The following is a 12,165-nucleotide window of genomic DNA, read 5'->3' as shown; positions in this document are numbered from 1 at the left end:
GAGAGGCTCTGACAGTACCTGACTAACACAGATGTAGAGGCTCACAGCCATCCATTGAACTTAGTACACGGTCTCCAATGAAGGAGTTAGAGAAATGACCTATGGAGCTGAGGGGTTTGCAGCCCCTTAGGACAAACAACAATATGAACTAACTAGCACCCTCAGAGCTCCCAGGGTCTCAACTACCAACCAAAGACTATACATAGTGGGACTGATTGCTCTGGCAGCACGTGTATAGTAGAGGATTGCAAATTCAATCATCAATAGGAGGAGAGGACCTCAGCCCTGTGAAGGTTCTGTGCCCCATTGTGGGGGAATGCCAGGGCCAAGAAGTGGGAGAGGGTGGGGTAGCAGGCATGGGGAGGGGGGAGGCAACAGGGGTTTGTTCTTGTTTTTGTTTGTTTGTTTGTTTTTTGGAGGGGAAATTGGGAAAGGAGAAATTTACATGTAAATAAAGAAAATATCTAATAAAAAAAAAAACGATGAATTCATGAAGTTCTTAGGCAAATGGATGGAACTAGAAAATATCATCTTGAGTAAGGTAACCCAATCACAAAAGAACACACATGGCATGCACTCACTGATAAGTGGATATTAGCCAAGAAGTTCGGAATACCCAAGATACAATTCACAGACCACATGAACCTCAAGATGGAAGACCACAGTGTGTGTGGATACATCAGTCCTTCTTGGAAGGAGGATCAAAAAGCCTTGGTAGGAAATACCGAGACAAAGTTTTGGGCAGAAACTGAAGGAAAAGCCATCTAGTGAGTGTCCCACCTAGGGATCCATCCCATATACAATTACCAAACCCAGAGACTATTGTGGATGCCAACAAGTGCTTACTGACAGGAGCCTGATATAACTGTCTCCTGAGAGGTTCTGCCAATTCTTGACTAATACAGAAGTGGATGCTCATAGCCATCCATTGGACTGAGCACAGGGTCCCCAATGGAGGAGCTAGAGAATGGACCCAAGGAGCTGAAGGGTTTGTAGTCCTTTAGGAAGAACAACAATATGAACTAACCAGTACCCCCAGAGCTCCCAAGGTTTAAACCACCCAACAGTGTACACATGGAGGTACCCACAGCTCCAACCACATATGTAGCAGAGGATGGCCTTGTGGGACATCAGTGAGACGAGAGACCCTTGGTCTCGTGAAAGCTTGATGCCCCAGTGTAGGGGAATACCAGAACAGGGAAGTAGGAGCGGGTGGGTTAGTGAGCAGGGAGAGGAGTAATGGGATAGAGGGGTTTTTGGAGGGGATAAAATTTGCAATGTAAATAAAGAAAACATCTAATAAAGTATAAAAATTAAAAAATAAAATTAATTTAAAAGTATTGCTTATAATTTTATTATAAGATTATGGTATTTTTATATTTCTTTTCCAGACAAAGCAGAATCTAGAAACAGTGAAATCATGACCTATCACAAATGGGCAGGAAGACCTCAATGACTACTGTAAAGGAGGTTATCATCTTGTGAAAATTGGAGGTCTATTTAAAGGGAGATATCATGTGATTCGAAAATTGGGCTGGGGACACTTTTCCAGTGTGGTTATCATGGGATATTCAGGGAAAGAAGTTTGTAGCAATGAAATGGTTAAAAGTGCCGAACATTACACAGAAACAGCACTAGATGAAATCCGGTTGCTGAAATCGGTTCATAATTCAGACCCAAATGATCCAAATGGAGAAATGGTTGTTCAACTACTAGATGACATTAAAATATCAGGTGTTAATGGAAAACATATCTGCATGGTATTTGAAGTTTTGGGACATCATCTACTCAAGTGGATCATCAAGTCAAACTATCAGAGGCTTCCGCTGCCTTGTGTCAAAAAAAAAATTATTCAGCAAGTGCTCCAGGGTCTGGATTATTTACACACCAAGTGCCGGGTCATCCACACTGACATCAAACCAGAAAACATCCTGTTGTTTGTGAATGAGCAGTATATTCGGAGGCTGGCTGCAGAGCCCACAGAGTGGCAATGCTCCAGGAGCTCCCCCACCATCGGTGTCTACAGTCAGCACAGCTCCGCAGCCTAAGCCAGCTGACAAAATGTCAGCTGTCAGAATAGGAAGAAATTGAAGAAGCAGAAGCAAAGCGCCAGGCAGAATTACGATAGAAGCGAATGCAGGAAATTGAGGAAATGGAGAAAGAGTCGGGCCCTGGGCAAAGAAGACCAAACAAGCAAGAAGAATCAGAAAGTCCTGTTGAAAGACCCTTGACAAAGAGTCCACCTAATAAAATGACCCAAGAGAAACTTGAAGAGTCAAATTCCATTGGCCAGGACCAGACAATCACTATGTCACTACAGAGCACGGTGGAGAGGTTTGTGCGCCAGAGATTAATTGCAATGGAGTGAATGGAGTCTTTAATTCCACTGAGAACAGTAATAATGAGACACTGAGGCTTAAAGAGGATCTGCATAATGCTAGTGACGTGATGTCCACAGTTTGAAGCAGGAACCTAGTTTCCTAACCCCCCCCCCCCCACAAATGGAGACAGCAGTCTGTCTCAAGACACAGACTCTTGCATATCCACAGCCTCTGAGGTACCTGAGACCATGGTGTGCCAGTCCACGGTAGAGCAGTCACTCACCCGACAAGACATCACCCACCTCCAGGAGAGCATGGACGAGCAGAAGCACAATGGAGCACTGGACCGCAAAGGAAAGTCTTCTGCTGGAAATTTTCTTATTAATCCCCTTGAGCCAAAAAATGCAGAAAAGCTCAAAGTGAAGATTGCTGATCTTGGGAATACCTGCTGGGTGCACAAGCATTTCACTGAAGACATCCAGAAACTGCAGTATCGGTCTTTGGAAGTCCTAATAGGATCTGGCTGCAGACATCTGGAGCACAGCGTGCATGGCCTTTGAACTAGCCACAGGGGACTATTTGAGCCTCATTCAGGGGAGGATTACACTCAAAATGAAGACCACATCGCCCTGATCATAAAACTTCTGAGGAAGTGTGAGGCAGTGAGCAGTTCTGACAGCTGGAGTCCAGTAGAGCATGGCCACCTCGGAACTCCAGAGACCCACTGAGCATCTGCTCATAAGGGACAGTAGGTGTTCAGTGATTGCTCCTGACACCAATGGCTCAGATTTCAGCCCAGACCCCTCACAGCTGCCCCTGCAGGAGATGTGGGCTCTATCAGGCAGAAACTGCCTCAAATTCCCAGCATTCTAGCTGGACCTTACAGAGTAATCTGACCACAAGCCAGGCATGCCACGCCCCATACAATAAAAGGGGTGGTTTGCCCCCTCCCCATTCTCTTCTTCTCCTACTCCTCTCTAACCCTTACCCTTCCTCTCTAACTCTTACCCTCGTGCTCTCTCTCTCCTCTTTGTTCTTTGTTCTCTTCTCTGCCTTTCTCCCTCTCCTATTCTCTCTCTCTCTCTCTCTCTCTCTCTCTCTCCCCCCCTTCCTCTCCTTTCTTTCTCTTTACTTAACTAGCATATTCTTCCTACAATAAAATAACTCATTCATACACTGCTCCCTTTTAATTAAGGCGCCGTACAGCAAACAGGCCAGCCCCAGGGGAGAGAGAGAGACCCAGGCCTCAGCAACAGGCCCTCTGCCACCAGGGAGAGAGAGAACCTCCGCCAGGCAGGCGGGCTCTCCCAGGCCCCTCTGTGCTTTTGAACAACAGGGAAGGGGTTTCATAAGTTCTTTGTGGCAGGAAAATACTCGGAGGAATTTTTCACCAAAAAAGGTGACCTGAAATACATCACCAAGTTGAAGCCCTGGGGTCTTCTGGAGGTTCTGGTGGAGAAGTACGAGTGGCCTCAGGAGGAGGCTGCTGCCTTCACAGATTTCCTGCTGCCCATACTGGAGCTTAAGCCTGAGAAGAGAGCCACTGTTGCGTAGTGTCTCCCGCATCCTTGGCTGAACTCCTAAAGCCAGTCCTGCCACTGCAGCAAAGCTCATTAGATGAACCCTTCCTCCGGCCCACCCCTCAGACTTCCCTCTCCTTTTTCAGGGCAAAGCTCTTTCTTTAAGGGTTTCTATTTTTTTTTTAAATCCAACATGTTCATTTGGGTTTGCTTCCTTGATCCTGTGGAAATCTCCACATCCATTGGACATCCTAGGTGAATTTGGCCTTCGTTGGGCTCTGCCAAAGACTGAAAGTGTGAACAGCCTCACCCTCTGCCCTGCCATCACATCAGGTTGTCGGTGCCCTTTCTAAAAGAGCTGTGAAGATCTGTGAGCCCATCCTCTTTATTCACTAACTCTGAGAGTCACATTTTCTCGTGCACATCCACCACCAGCATGAGGTTGTGGAGGGGAGGGGTGTGGATTTTGTGAACAGCAGAGACATTAAATACGCTGTATCCAGGCTGCATCATCTTTCTGGATTCTTACTGTGTTTTCTATGTTCACATCTTTTTCCTGTGACTTTTATGCTACATTTTTCAATGAGCAACCAGTGTGGGTACCATTTTATCACTGTTGAAAGTATTGTTGGATCCCTCATCTTCTCACAACTAAGTTCCCAGAATCTTGAGTCTGATTTTTAATGTAGACAAAAGAGAACCAGTGAATTACAGTTCCTGGGAGCCTCATGTGTTGTGGAGTAGTCCTCTTCCGTGTCCTGTGTTGTCCTAAGAACAGTCACATCAGTCTGTATTCCCGTATAGAATCCACTCCTGGAGCTTTGCCTGCTCAGCTTGAGTGGACTATCTTGTAACTAGCTTTGGGGTGATCCAGACAGGAGATGTGGGTTTCAGAGCTGTCTGGTTCAGGGAGTGTTCCCTCCCACATTCCAGGTTCTTCCCCGAGAGCACTTTGCTCTCAGCCACAGCTTTCTTGCCTTGCCTAGAATTCTGGCCTTGACTCAGTTTCTCTGTGTGGCTTTGCTCTTCACATTTCTCAGAGGCTCAGGGTCTTTGATGAGACCCTGGGTGAAGAGCCAAGGGGAAGAGTTGATAGCACGTTTGTCATTCTTTTCCCTGTTGGTTTTGACATTAGTCATCCTATGCTGCTATTTCCTTGTATAATGTAAGGTTTTTTTTTTTTTTTAACATCAATTTTGAGATGATTGAGGTTTTTTCTTCTTAGTGCAAAAAGGCTTTGTGAACTTTGTTTTAGGCTCGGCCCCTCATTGTTTACCTAAACATTATTTGTTCTTGGGGTGAAGCACACATCAAAAGAAGGACAGGATTGGGGTCACATAACAGCTGCTTGCAAATTTTAGCAAGGACCAAGCGGGTCTTGATTATAGCACTCTCTGGAAACAGCTCGGACCAAGCGGGTCTTGATTATAGCACTCTCTGGAAACAGCTCGGACCTAGCGGGTCTTGATTATAGTACTCTCTGGAAACAGCTCAGTTTCTAACTTGGAGAAAGCTACAGAGTTGCAAGCCAAGGCTCTCCCAAGCAAGCTGAATGAAACCCACCACTGCCTCCTCCCCATGTGCAAGACTGGAGAGTCACCCTTGTGAGTAGCTTCACCCGAGGAACTGGTCAGCCAGTCCTTGGCTCTTGATTGGTTACCTGGAACCCGACATGTTCCTGTAGAAAGAGTATTAAGTCAAGCTGTCTATGCATCTATCAAGAGTAAAAAGCAGATGACATCACATAACGGCAGGGAAATCCTACAGCAGTTCTAATCCACTCTGGGTTGTCAACTGTATTGACATCTAAAGCAATAGCAGACCTACCTGAAACTGCTTCTCAGCAAATCTCAGTCCTAGTGACATTAAGGTGACCTAACCAAGAAACACAAACCAACAGCAGGCCTGTTTTTAATCATTGACTCCATGGGAAATTTTAATGGGAGGAGAACCTGGAACCTCATTCCGGAAATAAGTCCCACCAGATAAGAGCTTTCCCCTGCTGCTTGAGGAGCCAGAGAACCTGGGAGAGGAGGGAGGCAGGCACAGAAGTTGCCCTTCCCTGGGCTCCTGAGCCTGGCTAAGTAGTTGATGCCATAGAGGCCAGGTCTCACTGCAGAGCTGCTGTTGGCTCCTGGTTAAGGACACGGCCCTGATACATTTTATATTCTTTCTACTGAGTGCAATGTTTGTGTCCTTACAAATGCCAATCAATAAACAGAGTATTTAATTTAGAAAAAAAAGGAATATGTATGAATGTATCTGTCAAAATGCCACCCTTCTGATGATGTCTTCAAAGACAAAAATCAGGTAAATAAGCAGTGGTCTCTAACCAGAGACATCTCCACATATCCATTAGAAGTGCACTGACCCTGCTGATATACAGTGGGGTTCTCTGTAACAATGTAAATACAAGAGCATAGCATTCACAAAAATAAAATGCCTCAAAAATCTACCATGGAAAACATGAGTTCTTACACTATGATTGCATTTATATAAAGCACAGCATATGTCTGCATTGATTATATTTCCTGAAGATTAACCTAGATATGAACCTATGTCCTCATAGTTATACACGAACTCAAAACACCAGAAGCAACCTCTTTCTGTAATTACAGATAATTGTAACAAATATAGTTGTCTATATCCTATTTCTATTTGTGCGTTGAAGTAGTTCAAGTACATTCTAACTCTAAATATTATTAGGATAACTTCTAGACTTTTCTAAAATGCTGCTATTACAACCTATAGATTCCTGCAATTTTCACTCACAGGTAACCTTTTATTTATTGATGTAAGTGGTGCCCGATATGATGAGTTTCATTTGTGGTTCCCAGTGAGTTATTCTTTTAATTACCTATCACAAAAACAGAAGGGTTGCTTAAAGGTGATGCATTAGAAGTAGTGAATTTTTATAGAATAAATTTTTATAGAGACACAGAGCTACATCATAAAACTAGCAAACAAACAAATAAAAATGAAGAGTTACAAATATTAATGTCATGTATAGTGTGAACTCATTACGATACTCATTTTTGCAATGTAATAATTCTTACACCTCATGATGTTTGAGTGTTTATTCAGATAATTAAATCATAGAAAGAAAAACATTAGACAGAATAGACCACATATTACAGAGAGAAACTGAAAACACAGTATGCATGACAGCTTCTTAAATCCCACTCACATGGAATATTGGTCTTGCTGTGGTGTCTGGAAACATGCTTAGAAGTTTCTTTAGTAGAATCTTCTAGGGCAGATCTCTGAAGATAGAAATAATAATCATAGTTACTGGAAAACATTGCACTGAGTTTAGAGACACCTTAAAATCAATGATTGGAAATTAGTATGAAACAGATGTTTAATAATAGTAGTAATAATACTATTAACAACAACAACAACAACAATAATGATAACCTTAACCTTCATTAGGAGAAGAAAAGGGAAAAATGATGTGAAGAGGGATTAACTATGACTTCATCTTACAGTGAATCATTCAAACTAATCCCACTTCTGAATGCATAAGTCATTCTGTTGGTAAACAGTACCCGTTATTATGTAAAAGCTACAGGATGGTTTTACAGAATCCCACAGGGTGGTCATATTTACCACATCAATTTAATCATGAAATCTTAATGCAGAGTACTTACTTGAGATGTGGTTTGTGAAAAGGCTTTTCAATTTAATTGAAAATTACAAAGGGAAGTAAAAATAATCATAGCTATAGTCATTTCACATCATCTCTAAAGTCTGAGAGAAAGCTTTGTAATTGGTTACTTAATTTCAAAAGATAATTTGGGGCTGTTTGGTGACTTGAGAAATGAGAACATTACCTGGCTGCTTGCATAGACATTTACGTAATTTGGTACTCAATGATATTATGCCAGCTACATTTTGAATTGTTCAATCAATATAATGTATCCTAAGTTGTCCACAATGTATATAAATACAATTAACTTATACAGTATAAACCATTAGAAACTACCTATGTCTAATTTGAATTTGATACATTAGGATAGACCTAATAATTTTTGCATCAAAGTACTTTATATGATTTTATGATGAAAACAGTATTGCACAGTTAAAATAAAGATTAGAATAGTATTATTTTCATACGCTTTGTTCAAAACTCATAATCAGCTATGAAACACTAAAACTAATATGTAAAATAACATTGTGACATAGATAATACTGAGTGGAACAGGAAGATTACTTTTTGAAGTGCTTGTATCACAGTTGGAGAATGCATATTCAATCTCTAGAACTCACATAAAATAAATAGTTTGATATTATGTAATCTTTAAAAACATTTCTACAATATTTATTATAAAACAGTTATATAAATTTCCCATTCATCTCTCTTCAAAGCTTCTCATATACCACTCTTGCTCACTTTTATATTATGACCCCATTTTTCAATAATTGATGTTAAATGTATATGTAAAACTATAAACATATAAGTAGTATATGTTTATGTATAAATATATTTATATGCATATATTTGTATATATATATTTACACATATACATGCTTTTATATTTTGCTTAAAACATAAATACTGTCTGTATAGTACTAACTGTATATATATTATCAGCACTGATCATTTGGTACAGAAAACCTCATCAAATTGAAATGCCAATTTTGGAGCCCAGTTCCTACTAAGTCTACAATTCAATGCTTGCACATAAGGCTTACATACCACTTAGAAAATAAAGAAATAGGACTATAAGAGCCAGAGAAATGATAATTTGCTTTCATGCTGTATATCCTAGGAATGTTAGAAAATATACACATAAATCCTTGTAGATAGTTGGAATGGAAATAAATATGGTAATGTCATTTACTTTTGGTCAAAGCAATGGAGAAACAGAATCAAAAGTTACTGGAATCACTGAATAGCCACTCTATTCTAATAAGAATTACAGGCAACTGACTGATCATATCTCAAAAGTAATAACATTAATTATATCTAAGTAAATCCAATTGAGATTGTCCTCAAACAAACCAGTACAGTCAATTGAGAATGCATTAGAACATACATAGAAGCTAACCAACAATACTTGTACACAAACAAGAGTTATTAAGGCACTAGCAATTTAAAATTAAAGCCTTCTATTTATGAATTCCCATTTTCAGTCAAACTTTTAGTAACAAAGCTAGTGAAGGTTATTTAACTACAAGACATACAATATTTGCTGTAGACATATTCTTGTGATTAAATATTTGCCAGCCATGACCATATTTACATGTGGAAACAACATCAACTATGGAAACTGGGAAAGGTTGTAGGAACAACTGAGTATTACTAAATAAGGGAGAGTAAAATGATGAACATAATGTTCATCCTAGGTAAACACTGTATTGGACTCTCCATGACAATGTCATCTTTTCTTCAGTGTGTGTTCCCAGCTTCACAGAGGAAAGCAGCCTCTACAATCAATACATCACTGACTCTTAAGTCATATCTCTTTTTATTACAAAAGCTAGTTCAGATTCTGGATGTTTTTCTAATATTAGAGACTATAATTTCATTCTAATCTTAGTAAAACATATGACACCTTGGTCTCAGGATCTATGATTGTCATATTTAAAATTCTGTGCACCATTAATGTAAAATATATAAATATGGGAACACAAATCACGTAATAACTATAATCACTAAACATCTTTGAAATCAGATTTAATATATCATGTAGATGATTTACCAATAGTCAGCAGCAGAGAGGATTTTATCACAATGTGTTTGGAACATCAAGGATCAGCACCAGGTCAAAGATACTCTTTTCTTTAGCATACCCACTTGTAATCCAAAATGTTTTCTTCTCCCATAGTTGAAATTTCTCTACATGCAGTCCACCTCAGAATCCCTTCTCCAGTCTAGAACACCTACCATATCTTGCTTATTTTCTCTGCTTAACAGGCTCAGTACAAACTGCATACCTCACTCTTTTCTTCAGCAGAACTTTCAGCTCAGTGTGTAGCTCCAGGCATGACATTCAGCACTGTAGAAGAGACAGAGAGAGAGAAGCCATGATAAAGGTTCATAACTCTGTGACTTCATCTCCCTCAGACTTGTAATCTTTATCTCCCTAGATGACAGTGGTAACCACAATGCTTGCTTTGGTGGCCAGTAACATTTCTGAAACTTCTTCCAATATGTAATCATCAAACTTGATTTATTTGTTATTGTGTCTCAAAAGGGGGAAAGTGTTTGGAGAGCCTCTTAGGATTGTATGATTGTGGAAGCCTGGTTCTTGAAGCATCAGGTTTTGGTGTATCAGAGTTCTGCATGGAAGTCTGGGTATCGCCTTGGAAACCACACTTCTCTGGGTTTGTCTATGAAAAGAAAACAATTTGTTTTTAGATACCGCACTTGTTTCATTTTTGAGCACTAATACAAAAATTAGAGACAGTTAGGAATTCAGTAATAGCTAATAAATTATTGGTAACAGGAAAACATGACATCATAATGTGCACTGGAAATTTTTGCCCTCTTAGTACAAGTTGAAAATTTACTAAAATTGGAGGTAATTATATGTGGTAGCAGAATTACAAATATCACACCAGCAGTGGCAAGAAGGTAGTATATATATATATATATATATATATATATATATATATATATATATATATATATATATAACTATACCCCACAAAATATGTTACTGGTATTCATTAAATATCACATAATCCACTGCTTCTTTCCTAATCTAAAATCATGGAATCAATATCAGAGAAAACTACAGTTGTTTCTTATGAAGAAAATAATGACCAGTCATTATTCATAAATATATTTAAAGTCTAAATATTTAAGATTCATCCTCTATCCTCTAATCATCCCTATGTTCAAGCAAATAGAGAACTAATGAGCTAGACTCTGAAGAGAGATCACTTCTGTCACCCTTTCTGCCCTAACCTCACAGATTTCCTAGAGATTCTATAATTCACTGGAATATTTTAGAAACAGAAAATTGTATTTATCTTTCCAGCATTTCACAGAAGCTTCATCTTGATTAAAACGAGCCAAAGAATGAAACTGATTAAGCAAGATTCTGAAATATTATTTATATTTTGTAAGTTAATGTTTCTTGTCCTTATAGATGTGTTCTACCAATGAGATAACACCTAGAAAACAATTTATGTGGAAATAAACAGCACAACAAGAGATTCATATAATAAATGAAGAAGTTTTCTACATTTACAATTCTGAGAGCAGAAATGGACCAGTAGTAGAGCCTGTTCGGTTGTCCACCTATCAGGAGTCACTACAGTAGAGAAAACAGAAAGTTCCTTCTTCTGCAACTATCAAATGTCCATCACTCCTCAACTGGTGTCTAACTTCTTACCCACTTCCCAGTCAACCAAAATTAATCAAAAGAGATTGGAAAGAACACTGTATACTGATCAAAGGAAAACTCCACCAAGACCTATTAATTTTGAACATCAATGTCTCAAAAGCAATAGCACCCACATTTGTAAAAGAAAGGTTATTAAAGCTTAAATCACATATTGAAACCCACCAACATTAGATTATTAATATCTTTCAACATCAACAGAATTAATTAAACCAATAAAAAGACACAGGCTAACAGATTGGATGCATAAACAGGATTCATCATTCTCCTGCATGTAAGAAAGACACCTCAGTGACAAAGATAGATACTATCTCAGAGTAAAGGACTGAAAAAGACCTCATCAACAGTGGGAGTCTGCAATACTCCATGTTCACCAATGAACAGGTCATCGGAGGAAAAAGAAATGAAACAAAGAAGTAATGAAAATATCAGAAATTGTGAATCAATTGGACCCAACAGATATCTACAGAATATCTCACCAAAACACAGAATTTATTTTTTTCTTAGAACCTTATGTAATTTTCTCAAAACTGACCATTTACTCAGTAATAAAGCAAAAGACAACACATAGAAGATTGAAATAAACTCATGTATCTTATCATCTTAAATCTATCACTGTGGCTTAAAACTGGACTTTAATAACAAAATGCCTACAAACTCATGGAATCTGAAGAACTCTCTATTCAATGATTACTGGATCAAAAAGAAATAAAGAAATCAAAGGCTTTCTACAATTCAAGAAAAATGAAGACACCACATAAATTTATGGGACACAATGGAAGCACTGCTAAGAGGAATGCTTATAGCACTAAGTGCCTTCATAAAGAAATTGGGGTGTTCTCATACTAACAGATTTAAGAGGACCTTTGAAAAATCTATTAGGAGGAAGAGGAAGAGGAGGTGAAGACGAAGAAGAAGAAGAAGAAGAAGAAGAAGAAGAAGAAGAAGAAGAAGAAGAAGAAGAAGAAG

The 12,165-nt window shown here is 39.0% G+C and overlaps 1 long non-coding RNA gene and 1 pseudogene across 1 annotated transcript in view; one reads left to right on the top strand and one right to left on the bottom strand.

Moving 5' to 3' along the window:
- LOC116077389 overlaps positions 1-3,905 on the top strand; it is a 5,744-nt pseudogene extending 1,839 nt beyond the window's left edge.
- A 2,998-nt stretch (positions 3,906-6,903) lies between these two features.
- Positions 6,904-12,165, bottom strand: part of LOC116077560 — a 98,187-nt gene continuing 92,925 nt past the window's right edge. Inside the window, exons 2-3 of the long non-coding RNA XR_004113274.1 lie at positions 9,782-9,843; positions 6,904-7,104 (exon numbers count right to left, since the gene is read on the bottom strand). This is a non-coding gene — a long non-coding RNA (uncharacterized LOC116077560). The remainder of the gene's footprint in view (positions 7,105-9,781; positions 9,844-12,165) is intronic.

The sequence above is a fragment of the Mastomys coucha genome, unplaced genomic scaffold, assembly GCF_008632895.1.
Source record: "Mastomys coucha isolate ucsf_1 unplaced genomic scaffold, UCSF_Mcou_1 pScaffold5, whole genome shotgun sequence".
NCBI lineage: Eukaryota > Metazoa > Chordata > Mammalia > Rodentia > Muridae > Mastomys > Mastomys coucha.
This window is presented reverse-complemented; position numbering and strand designations above follow the sequence as displayed.